Raw genomic sequence first — 13185 nt, 5'->3', positions numbered from 1 at the left:
ACTCAATGAATCTATTTTTTCTTTGGTTGCTATGCTTCAGGCTTCACATCTAAGAAATCACTGTCCAATCCAAGGACAAGAGAGAACATTTATTCTATGAGTTTTATAGTTTACACACTTACATTTAGGTCTTTGGTTCATTTTGAGTTGTTTTTTGTATATGGTAGGAGGTAGGGGACCAACTCCATCCTTTGCCTATAGATATCTGGTTGTTTCAGCACTATTTGCTGAAAAGACTAATCTTTAACCCACTGAATTGTTCTTGGCATCCTTGTCAAAAATTAATTGACCCTAAGTTGATTTTTTCTTAATTCTCAATTCTGTTCTATTGATCTATATTCTGCTCTATGCCAGTACCACACAGTCTTATTTACAATAGTTTTGTAGTAAGTTTTGAAATCAGAAAGACTAAGTCCTTCAAGTTTGCTCTTTTTGGTTTATAGGATTGTTCTGTATATACTGGAGCACTTGCATTTCCAGATGTATTTTCTACCATTAATTTATAAAGTTCTTTCTATGTTAATAGTACCCCTTTATTAAACATATTATTTTTCTTATATATATTTTTTTCCACTCAGTAATTTTAACATTTAATTAATCTATTAATCTTTCACTCACTGTTTTGGGATTTGGCTATAGCTTTTTGGTATGTCAGTCTTCTGCTCTACCTAATGTAGGCTATTCCTTTAATCTCCCCATCCTTGATCACTGTGAAACTCAGACTCTACCTGAGTCATAATCTTGTTACCTTCTTCTTATGTAAATAGTGCAAAAGATTAAAAATGGCCAAAAACTATTTGCCACGCCTCCCATCAATAGATGAGGTGTATGTGCCCTCCTCTTCAATTTAGGTGCTCTCTGTAACTGTTTTCATCAATAAAATATGGCAAAAGCTTACTCTGTGCCTGGGTTTAAGCCTTAACAGACTAGAAGCATTCACCTCTTGGTCCTTAGAACATTCTTTCGAGCCCTAAGTTGCTATGTAAGAAGTCTGACCACCCTGAGACCACCATGCATGCTTTGTGTGGGAACCCCTGACAGCTGGGGGTCCCAGCCTTCCAGTCATCTTCCAAGAAACCAGACAAGTGAGTAAAGCCTTTCAAAGCGGTCACCCACAAGCTAAAGCCACCAGGTGACCCTAATTGACCATCATGATGTAGAAGAATCACCCAAATAAGCTCACTTGGATTCATAACCAACAAATTCATGAGATATAATTAAATGGTCATTGTTTTGAGTTTGGCAGTAATTTGTTACACAGCAGTTTGTTACAGATCAATAACCAGCAATTAGCCTGGGCTAACCACCACCCATGTACTGGTAAAATAGATGGAGAGAAAGAAGATGCATATAATCCTTTAAAGAAAACATTTTTCCTTTTGAAAAGAGGAGAAAGAGTAATGGTTGCAAATCAAATATGGAAGCTCTGTCAAGCCCTTGTATCCCTTGCAGATTCTGGATGAGAGAGGAAGACTGGCTGGGAGGTGGACAGGCAAAAAAAGGCGAGGCTTTGAGGAAGTCTAATGGAGGTGGTGGCTTACTCCCTTACTTTGGTTAATCTCCCCTGAAAACTCCTCCCACCTATGTCATCTAGGAAGAAGATTCTTTTTAATCCCCTTATTTCGAGGATGGAAGAGATACTAGGAAGAGTAGACTGGGGCTGAGTTCTAAAGTGCACCTGGCTTGCCTCCACTGCAGAATCGACTTTAAAACTGCTTTGGCTATTGGTAGAAATATAAAAGTGTAGCTACTATGGAAAATAGTATGGCAGTTACTCAAAAACTAAAGCATGGAATTGCTCTATGATGTGGCAGTTCTACTTCTGGGGATATATACAAAGGAACCAAAAGCAGGGTCTCAGAGAGGTGCGTGTATACCCACGTTCATAGCAACATCCTTCACAACAGGCAAAAGTGGAAGCAACCCAGGTGTCCACTGATGGATGAGTGGATAAACAAAATGTGTTATAAGCACACGATGGGGCATTATTCAGCCTTAAAAAGGAAGGAAATTCTGACAAATGCTTCAACATGGATGAGTCTTAAGGCATTATGCTAAGCGAAATCAGCCAGTCACAAAAAGACAAAATACTACTTAATTCCATTTATGGGAGGTACCTGGAGTATCAAATTAATAGAAACAGAGAGTGAAATGGGAGTGGCTAGGGGCGAGGGTGAGGAGTATATCGAAAATCGCATGAAGAAGTTCTGGAGATGGGTTACGCAACAGTGGGTAATGTTTAACACTACCGAACTGAGCACTTCAAAGTGGTTAAAATGGCTAATTTTATGTTATGTGTATTTTCCCACAATTAAAAAAAAATAAAGAAAACTCCAGATTTTTTTCTGGGTGGAAGTTGGGGGCTCTGGATTTGGGGAAAATGGCTGCTAGGCTGTGAATGCTAAATCCTCAGCGATTCCAAAGATCAATTATCTTCATCGTGTAAAGGACTTAAAAGGCACTTGTTATTTATAGAACCTCATTTGGGAATTGTATTTTTTTCAGCTCCCAAGATTTAAAGAACAGACACTATTAGGAAGTTTTCTTGTAATTTAAAGATGATCTGTATAGATGTTTATATTATAAAAAGGTATTCGTGTTACAGTACTAATTTGTAGTAGCTAATATTTATTGAGTGTTTACTATGTGCCAGGCCCTTGGCCAGGCTACATCAGTTAGGATGGTTAGGTTACACTGTGACTACAAACAATCCCCAAATAAGCAGAATTTTGTTTTAAATAAATTAAACCTTATTTCTCACTCATGTGACACAAGTGGGCTGGGGACTGTGTTCCCACATATCATCCTCTTTATCCTAAGAGCCAGACTGATAAAGCTGACAATATCAGGAACACTGCCAGGGCCCTATCAATAGAAAAAACAGAAACGTATATTCAGAGTTAACCAAACTGAAAATTACCCAAACTGAAAAATTTGAGGACACAATCCCTAAGATTGTCTTCACTTCTGACACCAACTGCAAGTTCAGAAGCTTCCCCCAAATACTTTCAGATTCAGTAATTCACTAGAAGGACTCTAAGAACTCGCCGAAAGCTTTTGCACTTACAGTTACACAGCTAAAGGAAGAGACACATAGGGCAGAATCTGGGAAGTTTCCAGACACAAAACTATGCAGTCCTCAGGATGCATTACTCTCCCAGCATCAATCCCTGATGCTACTCACAGAATATTGCTGACCAAGGCAGCTCACCTGAGCTTCTGCATCTAGAGTTTTTATTGAGGTTAGAGAGGCATGATTAATGGCAGGATTTAATGATTGATTGAATGATTGACTGACAACACGTGACCCAAGGTCCCCACCCTAAATCACATGGTTGGTCTTCCTGGTGTGGCCAACCCCCACCCTCACCAAAGACATTCCTATCAAGTATGACGTTGAGTACCTCGTGGAAGCTGAGGGCAAAGGCCAGTCCTTTCTTTGGGCAAGGCCAAATTCTTTTTTTTTTTTTTTTTTTTTTTTTTTTTTTTTTTTTTAATTTACATCCAAGTTAGCTAACACACAGTGCCACAATGATTTCAGGAGAGCAAGGCCAAATTCTTCACTACACACCCTATGTCAAAACACACACTGGCCTTTAAAGCTTCCACTCAGAAGGAACACATGGCACTTCTCACATTTTTTGGCTAAGTCAAGTCGCAAGGCCAAGTTTAACTTCAAAGGGGGTGGGGAGGTACATTCTTCCCATAGATGATTAGATATAGGTGACTAGAGATCCAGTCTTCCATGTAAGTATTTTTTGTGTGTATTATTCACTTAATTCTCTCAACAATTCCTACTACTATCTCCATTTTTCAAATAAAGAAACTGAGCCATAGGGAGTATCTATGATAACTGAGTATCTTACCTCTCTACTAAGTGTCAGGCCTCAAGTCATGCGGCCGGTGAGGCCAGGGCTAGAAATGCCTGGTTTTAAGCCCAGGTACTCCAGCTCCATAGCTCATGCTCTGTAAAACAATAAGGAAAAAATTGTATTGCTTCCTCACGTTTCTTCTTCTCTGCATTCAAATACTCCTGCTGTGCCAGGCACTGGTCTGTGATGTGCTGGAAATACAATGGTGAATGTGACATTAGGCACTTGCCCCAATGAAGCTGAGGTTTGTCTTACTTTCTTCTTGGACAAAGGATGAAATACAGGGCCTGGAATAATCAGGTCCCATTAGCCACACGCACAGTCACCATTATGACCATTGTATCACACTTATTCTCCCCAACTGGGATGGAATCTTGCCTACCCGCTTCTTGAGACTTTGGAGGGGCAAAGAAAGAGGTAAAGGAAAAATTAAAATTTGGGTGAATGAAATGAAATAAGAGTGTAAAAAGCACAATAGGATAACTCTTTGCCACTTCCCCTTACCTCAGAATAGTCAACAGGTACAGTATAGGCACTGCCCATCTGATGGCAATTACAAACTGTATTCCCACCTGGACTGGTGCCTTCTGGCTCAGTATCAGCCCTATCCTTACCCTTCATCCTCCAGAGTGCATACCTTTTCCTGGAACTATTGAGGAAAGAATATGTTTTCTCATACTGAGTTTGCTGAGAAGACAAAATGTTGGCAGCTATCCTGTCACCACTGGAGATCAGCCTGTCTGAGAATGGAACCACAACAGAGGAAAGCAGACAAGATACAAGACATGCAAACCAATCCTTTAACATTTGAGCTCCTGGATCCAGCCATGCCTGAGGTCAGTATGTCCTAGACTTTTCAGTTACGTGAACCAATCAATTCTCTTTTTTTATTTCGTTTTTATTTCGTTTTTAATTTAAATCCAAGTTAGTTAACATACAGTGTAATAATGATTTCAGGAATAGAATTTAGTGATTCCTCACTTGCATATAACACCCAGTGCTCATCCCAACAATTGCCCTTCTTAATGCCCCTTGCCCATTTAGCCCATCCCCCCACCCAACACCCCTCCAGCCACCCTCAGTTTTTTTGTATTTAAGAGTCTCCTACAGGGGCACCTGGGTGGCGCAGTCGGTTAAGCGTCCGACTTCAGCCAGGTCACGATCTCGCGGTCCGGGAGTTCGAGCCCCGCGTCGGGCTCTGGGCTGATGGCTCAGAGCCTGGAGCCTGTTTCCGATTCTGTGTCTCCCTCTCTCTCTGCCCCTCCCCCGTTCATGCTCTGTCTCTCTCTCTGTCCCAAAAATAAATAAACGTTGAAAAAAAAAATTTAATAAAAAAAAAAAAAAAGAGTCTCCTACAATCAAGTCTCTCTTTAGGGCCAAGAAGTTAAGTTGAATTTCTGATATTGAAACCAAAGAGTCTCAATACCCCCAAATATTTTCCCCCTTTTAAAGTTCCAGTGCCACAAAAGCCATCATACATCCTCCAGAGGAAGGGAGAAAGGTTTGTATTCAAGAAATGAAAAGAAACCTGAGGAAGGCAAATGAGGCTCACAGAGCATGATACCAGTTGCCTAGGAACCACCTGCTGAAACTGTCACTGCTTCTACCCATACAGCCTGCAATTTTTGAGAAAAGTATGAAGAGCAACAGAAGGAGGAATTGACCACCAGGAGCTTGGAGGGATACCAGCATACTGAGTATCTTCTCTCTACTAAAAAGATTTAGTACTAGAAAGCTGAAGTGAAGCCTCATATCCTTAAAATTCATTACAGCCATAAAAAGCACCGCCATATTTTCATGAGCTATTAAAACAAACAGTTAAAAATAAAGCCCATTTGGTATCCAATATCCTTCACACGATCGTATTTTTTCATGTATTTGTGAAGCAACAAACGTTGGCTAACTGCAATACATCTCCTTGTAACTGATTCCAATTTCCACATTCTCTTTTGCATCCTAAAATAATAAGCTACAATTTCTCTAGCCATACAATTTATAAATTACATAGACTTCCATCACCGCATGAAATGCGTTCTCTTTGTTTCTCCTCTTCACCTTTCTCAACTGATCTTTCATTTTAACAAGTCTTGATGAAATCCCCACAACATCGAGTGACGGGAGAATGAGCATCAGAACAGTATAAAGGGAGGGGAGCCTGGGTGGCTCAGTTGGTTAAACATCTGACATCGGCTCAAGTCATGATCTCGAGGTCCGTGAATTCGAGCCCCACGTCAGGCTCTGTGCTGACAGCTCAGAGCCTGGAGCCTGCTTCGGTTTCTGCCCCTCCTTCTCTCTCTCCCCCTCCCCTGCTTGCGGTCGATATCCTTTTCTCTCTCAAAAATAAATAAACATTAAGAAACAGGAAAGAAAATGCTGAATACACTTCATTTCAGACATCTTTGCTGCTAGAGCATGAGTGTATGACATAGGGCCTGAAGGAAAATCTACTGGAAATTTGAGGGAAAGTTTTCTCTCCGATTAAAAAATAAAATTCACAAAAATAATAAATAAACAAACAAAATTCACACACACACACACACACACACACACACACACACACACACACACAAAGAAGGATGCTCTTTCTCCCTACTTCTTGTTTGTGGATGAGATCTTGTAATGATGTGATACCTGGAGCTGCAGCAGCCTTCTTGAGAGTGAAGGTATAACCTGAAGTTGAATACTCTAAAGTACTCTGAAGATGGTGAGAAGGAAGAGTGGTTTTTAGTGACATCTTTGAACCTCTCATTTAACTAACCCTGGGACCCCGCTACCTTAGGATTTAGCACAGTGCCTGATACATACAGAGCACTTCACAAACATCTGTTGAACGAATAAATGAATGGTTTTAACTTTTCACAATTTGTCTTCAGAGGAGATAAAAGAAATGTCTACCCAAACTAAATCTTCATCCACCCATAACTCAGCAACTCCACTCCCAGGTATATATCCAAAAGAAATGTGTTAGTTGTCTACAATAGACAGGAAAAGCATTCATAACACCTTCAAACTGGAAACAACTCAACTGTCCATCAGCAGGAGAATGGATAAGTCAGTGTTGGAATATTCTTGCTTTGGGATACTATAAAACAATATAAAAGAATAAACTATTAATACAATAGCATGGATGAATCTCACAGACATAATATTGAGCAAAAGACACTGTACACACGAGAATACTTACTATATGATTCCACTAAATAAAGTTCAAGGGGCGCCTGGGTGGCTCAGTCACTTAAGCATCCGAGTCTTGATTTCAGCTCAGGTCTTAATCTCACAGTTTGTGAGATCAAACCCTGAATCAGGCTCTGCAATGACAGTGCAGAGTCTGCTTGGGATTCTCTCTCCCTCTCTTTCTTTGCTCCCCCTCTGCTTGCACACGATTTCTCTCCCTCCCTCTCTCAATTAAATAAATAAATTTTTAAAAATGTGCTTAAAAAATAAAAATAAAGTTCAAGAATAGGAAAATTAATCCAAGGTGATAGAAGTCAGTGGTTACCTCTGGGAAGCGGGGATGGTTATTGAGGGGTACAGGGCATAAGAGAATCACCTACGGTGACAGAAATGTTCTTCTATATCTTGATCTGAATTGTGATTACATGGGTTTATGCACATGTAAAAAAATCATCAAACTATACATTTAACAGTTGTGTAACTTCCTGTATATGTTTTACCTCAATTTTTCTTTAAACAAATTTTTATAACGTTTATTTTTTTTTACTTTTTTTTTACCTTTAATAAAAATATATTTCCATTTCTTATATCTTTCTTTCATATCTCCTATTTTTTTATGAAATTTATTGACAAATTGGTTTCCATACAACACCCAGTGCTCATCCCAAAAGGTGCCCTCCTCAATACCCATCACCCACCCTCTCCTCCCTCCCACCCCCCATCAACCCTCAGTTTGTTCTCAGTTTTTAACAGTCTCTTATGCTTTGGCTCTCTCCCACTCTAACCTGTTTTTTTTTTTCTTCCTTCCCCTCCCCCATGGGTTCCTGTTAAGTTTCTCAGGATCCACATAAGAGTGAAACCATATGGTATCTGTCTTTCTCTGTATGGCTTATTTCACTTAGCATCACACTCTCCAGTTCCATCCACGTTGCTACAAAGGGCCATATTTCGTTCTTTCTCATTGCTATGTAGTACTCCATTGTGTATATAAACCACAATTTCTTTATCCATTCATCAGTTGATGGACATTTAGGCTCTTTCCATAATTTGGCTATTGTTGAGAGTGCTGCTATGAACATTGGGGTACAAGTGGCCCTATGCATCAGTACTCCTGTATCCCTTGGATAAATTCCTAGCAGTGCTATTGCTGGGTCATAGGGTACGTCTATTTTTAATTTTCTGAGGAACCTCCACACTGCTTTCCAGAGCGGCTGCACCAATTTGCATTCCCACCAACAGTGCAAGAGGGTTCCCGTTTCTCCACATCCTCTCCAGCATCTAGAGTCTCCTGATTTGTTCATTTTGGCCACTCTGACTGGCGTGAGGTGATACCTGAGTGTGGTTTTGATTTGTATTTCCCTGATAAGGAGCGACGCTGAACATCTTTTCATGTGTCTGTTGGCCATCCGGATGTCTTCTTTAGAGAAGTGTCTATTCATGTTTTCTGCCCATTTCTTCACTGGGTTATTTGTTTTTCGGGTGTGGAGTTTGGTGAGCTCTTTATAGATTTTGGATACTAGCCCTTTGTCCGATATGTCATTTGCGAATATCTTTTCCCATTCTGTTGGTTGCCTTTTAGTTTTGTTGGTTGTTTCCTTTGCTGTGCAGAAGCTTTTTATCTTCATAAGGTCCCAGTAATTCACTTTTGCTTTTAATTCCCTTGCCTTTGGGGATGTGTCGAGCAAGAGATTGCTACGGCTGAGGTCAGAGAGGTCTTTTCCTGCTTTCTCCTCTAAGGTTTTGATGGTTTCCTGTCTCACATTTAGGTCCTTTATCCATTTTGAGTTTATTTTTGTGAATGGTGTGAGAAAGTGGTCTAGTTTCAACCTTCTGCATGTTGCTGTCCAGTTCTCCCAGCACCATTTGTTAAAGAGGCTGTCTTTTTTCCATTGGCTGTTCTTTCCTGCTTTGTCAAAGATGAGTTGGCCATACGTTTGTGGGTCTAGTTCTGGGGTTTCTATTCTATTCCATTGGTCTATGTGTCTGTTTTTGTGCCATATAACGTTTATTTTTGAGAGAGAGAGAGACAGAACGTGAGAGGGGGAGGGCAGAGAGAGAGGGAGACACAGAATCAGAAGGAGGCTTCAGGTTCTGAGCTGTCAGCACAGAGCCCGACACGGGACTCTAGTTCGTGAGCCGTGAGATCATGGCCTGAGCTGAAGTCGGACGCTTAACCGACTGAGCCACCCAGGCACCCCTACCTCAATTTTTCTTAAAGCAAAAAAAGTTTTGTTTTTCTTTTAAAGGAGGTAGAGGAAACAATTTTTACTCAGTATTTATTTAGGGAAGGTATTACTTTAAGTGCCTTACAAAATAAGCTTCATAGTAACAACTATCAAGTAGGCATTGCTCTCTATATACTACAGATGCAGATATGATAGTCAGAGAGATTAAGTTACTTTCCAAGGTCACACAGCTAATCAGTGGCAAAGCTGGTATTTGAACACAAATGTATCTGATCCTAAGACCCATGACGCTTTCTCTGTATTACTATAAAATGTACAAGTACCTGCATGGCCAAACTTTCCAAGGTCATGGAAGAAAGCATCACTGTGACCCACGAATACTCTTCCTGAAGGTGGATTTTTCTATAGAAGTTGCCTAGATGGGAACAGAAAAGGTTTTATGTACAAAGATAGTCATTGCAGAATTTATCATAGTGAAAAACCGAAAACAAGGCAATTATTCAACAGTGTATAATTAAGCAAATGATAATACATATACTCAATAGAATATTATACAGCCATTAGAAATTACGTTCAAGAAAGCTTCTGATGTAATGTTCAATGGGGTAAAACAGAATAGAAATTGAATTTACTTTAAGAATACGACCATGAAAAGCAAAAACTTTTTAACGTAGAAGGAAAAGCCTGAAAGCGTTTGCACGTAAAGAACATTAACAATGTCTGCCTCTGGGGCGCCTGGGTGGCGCAGTCGGTTAAGCGTCCGACTTCAGCCAGGTCACGATCTCGCGGTCCGGGAGTTCAAGCCCCACGTCGGGCTCTGGGCTGATGGCTCAGAGCCTGGAGCCTGTTTCCGATTCTGTGTCTCCCTCTCTCTCTGCCCCTCCCCCGTTCATGCTCTGTCTCTCTCTGTCCCAAAAATAAATAAAAATAAACGAAAACAAAACAAAACAATGTCTGCCTCTGAAGAATGTGATTTGGCAAAGTGGTTGTAGGGGTTGGGGTGGGTGGGGGGTTAGGGAGAGGACAGGGACATTTCTTGCTTTATAATCTCTGTATTTGATTTTTCACAATGAATATGCATAATTTTATGATGACATTGTAACTCATTAAAAACAACTGGAAGGAAATTTGGAAAATATTAACAATAGTTGTCTTTGGATAACAGGATTTGAGAGATTTTTTTAATTCCTCCTTTCACTTTTCTAGACTTGGTAAAATTCCTATGATGAGCATATGTTTCCTTGTATCTGCAGAAAAGAAATAAATTTATTTCAATGAGATGATGCATCTGAAAGCACGCTGTAATCTGTGAAGCAATTCAATTACAGGTGACTTTATAACTACCGTAAAACATATGAAATGCTGTCAATGCCATTTGTAAGAGCAGAGGGCTGGCCCTCTATCCTGCGGCCTGAACACGCAGTTTCTCCACAGCTGCCACCTTCAGAAGGTGGACGAAGGCCGGGCAAACCACGATCTGTCCACTCAGGACAATTGTAATGCTCAGTAGTTTTTCTGGCAAAACCACGGGCATTAGTTTAGAACATTTCTTGAGGCTGTGCTTCTCTGCCCAGGCTGCACATTAGAATCATTCAGAGGTGATTTTTAATTTTTTTAAAAAGTGCTACCTCCAGGGATTGCAATTCAATCGCTTGGGGTGCAACCCAAATATGGATTTTTTTTTTTGAGAGAGAGAGGGTAAGCAGGGAAGAGGCAGAGCGAGAGAGAGAGAAAATCCCAAGCAGGCTCTGTGCCATCTGCACAGAGCCTGATGCAGGGCTCAAACCCATGAACCGTGAGATCATGCATTACCTGAACTGAAACCAAGTGGCGCTTAACCGACTGAGCCACCCAGGTGCCCCTCAAGTACGGATATTTTTAAGATGTTTCCCAGTTAATCCTGATAAGCAGACTGGAGAGTGATGCCTTCTGGAAATACCATGGATAAATTATCTCCCTGTAATGCAGGGAAGTGTTCTAAAACTCCTCTGGGAATGCCTCACTGTCCAACCAAAAAAACTGGAAAAACATTTGCTTTCTTCAAACCAACCTGAGCTTTATTTTTTAAAAAGTAAGAATTTTAATCACCACTACTACATTTACAGTTTATAAGGGGCACTCAAGGAGTTAATATCATTTGATGATCTCATTAAATTATGATAACTTGTGTAAACTGCTAACAGGTGTAAAGTAAATGCCTGGACAATTCTGGGAGGTAAAAGAGGCAGAAACTATTATTTCCATGTTGCCCAGAAGGTAATTGAGAGGGAAGAGTACAGAAGTTTCCCAAGATCTAACAACAGATTTGAACCCAAGTATTCCTTCCTCCAACTACAACATTTGACTTACGTCTTTGAACTGCCAGGGATACTACAATGGAACAAGAGAGTGGAAAAAGGCTTGCCTGCCTCCTTTTTCTCTGCATCACCAGAACACAGAAAGCAAAGTGAATGTATTGCGTAACTATATTGTGCATGGAATTGTGCTACTCAATAGCACTGCCAAGGACAAGGTCTGGATACATGACTGAGTGCATATTGAATGAAAGACTGAATGACTTTATCATCCAAGATAATACTACCCCCATTTGTCTTAGTCCATTCAGAATGCTATTGCAAAATACCATAGACTGAGTGGCTTATAAACAGCAAGGATTTATTTCTCACAGTTCTGGAGGCTTGGAAGTCCAAGATCAAGGCTCTGGCAGATTCAGTGTCTGATGAAGTCCCACTTCCTGATTCATAGGTGGCAGTCTTCTCCATGCAACTTTACATGGCAGAAGGGGTGAGGGAGCTCTCTGGGGTCTCATTTATGAGAGCACTAATCCCATTTATGAGGACTTTACCCCATTACCTAATCATCTCCCAGAGGCCCCATCTCTTAATACCTTCACATTCGTGGTTAGGATTTAACGTACACATTTTGGAGGCACACAAACATTCAGTCTACAGCACCATTTTTCATAGGAGGTAACAAGACTCCAAGAGGGAAAGTAACATATTGAGGTAGAAGGACTTGTAACAGAGAGACCTGGAAGAAAAGACAAGTAGGGACAGCCAACCTTGTACTCTTATCCACTATACTAAATTACCAACTGATTATAGTTTTTATTTTATTTTATTTTTTTCAACGTTTATTTATTTTTGGGACAGAGAGAGAGACAGAGCATGAACGGGGGAGGGGCAGAGAGAGAGGGAGACACAGAATCGGAAACAGGCTCCAGGCTCTGAGCCATCAGCCCAGAGCCCGACGCGGGGCTCAAACTCACGAGCGCGAGATCGTGACCTGGCTGAAGTCGGACGCTTAACCGACTGCGCCACCCAGGCGCCCCTGATTATAGTTTTTAAACACCAAGCCCTAAAGACCACAGCCTTAGAGATAATTTATACAGCAACTCTACTCTAGATATTATACACAGATATTACAATAGGAGGAATATTAAATAGGAGTTGGTAGCAGTGATGTGCTATCACAGTGTTTTATTGAAAACAATTCATTTTACTTAAGATTTACTTCCAGAATCCTTAGTCTGACTAATGACAACCTTCTGAAATGATTAAAAAAAAAAAAAAAGATTCTGCTTCTTGAAAAATTCACATAATATAGTATGTGACAGATCTCCATAGTCATATATTTATATCCACAATTACTGGATACAAATAAAAGAGAGCTAGAGAAAAGCTATCATATATGCTTTTAATCAGGAAAGAAAGACGTCTGTAATCAATGTCTTGCAAAACCATTAACCAAAATCCTAAACTGAAGCTCAAATAATTGGAAAATGAAATGATCCACCTACTCATGACAAGGTGATTGAAGTCTTACAAAAAAAAAGTTGATGTACATATGGATGAAAAGGACTGATGCTGCCATTTGGTAATTGGCTAAATAACAGTCATAAATAAATGGAAGAAATAACTAAGTTGGGAGCAGAAGTCAGAATTTTCCCCATC

General features: G+C 40.3%; 2 long non-coding RNA genes across 6 annotated transcripts in view; one reads left to right on the top strand and one right to left on the bottom strand.

The window, feature by feature from the left end:
- The window catches only part of LOC111560195, a 53190-nt gene that overhangs the window by 21225 nt on the left and 18780 nt on the right, over positions 1 to 13185 (bottom strand). For 4 of the 5 annotated variants that reach the window (XR_006597172.1, XR_006597173.1, XR_002741923.2 and 1 more), the window contains 2 exons: positions 9556 to 9647; positions 3867 to 3966 (listed from right to left, as the gene is read on the bottom strand). This is a non-coding gene — a long non-coding RNA (uncharacterized LOC111560195). Of the gene's footprint in view, positions 1 to 3866; positions 3967 to 6875; positions 6955 to 9555; positions 9648 to 13185 lie in introns of all 5 variants that reach the window. The other variant, XR_002741924.2, reaches the window with a different exon arrangement.
- On the top strand, positions 3537 to 5887 carry LOC109499242. Its single transcript, XR_002741926.2, has 2 exons — positions 3537 to 4708; positions 5488 to 5887. It is a non-coding gene; the product is annotated as an uncharacterized LOC109499242 (long non-coding RNA).

This window comes from Felis catus, chromosome B1 (assembly GCF_018350175.1).
Source record: "Felis catus isolate Fca126 chromosome B1, F.catus_Fca126_mat1.0, whole genome shotgun sequence".
Lineage (NCBI taxonomy): Eukaryota > Metazoa > Chordata > Mammalia > Carnivora > Felidae > Felis > Felis catus.
The sequence above is the reverse complement of the archived record's forward strand: the minus strand, read 5'-3'. Positions and strand labels throughout refer to the sequence as shown.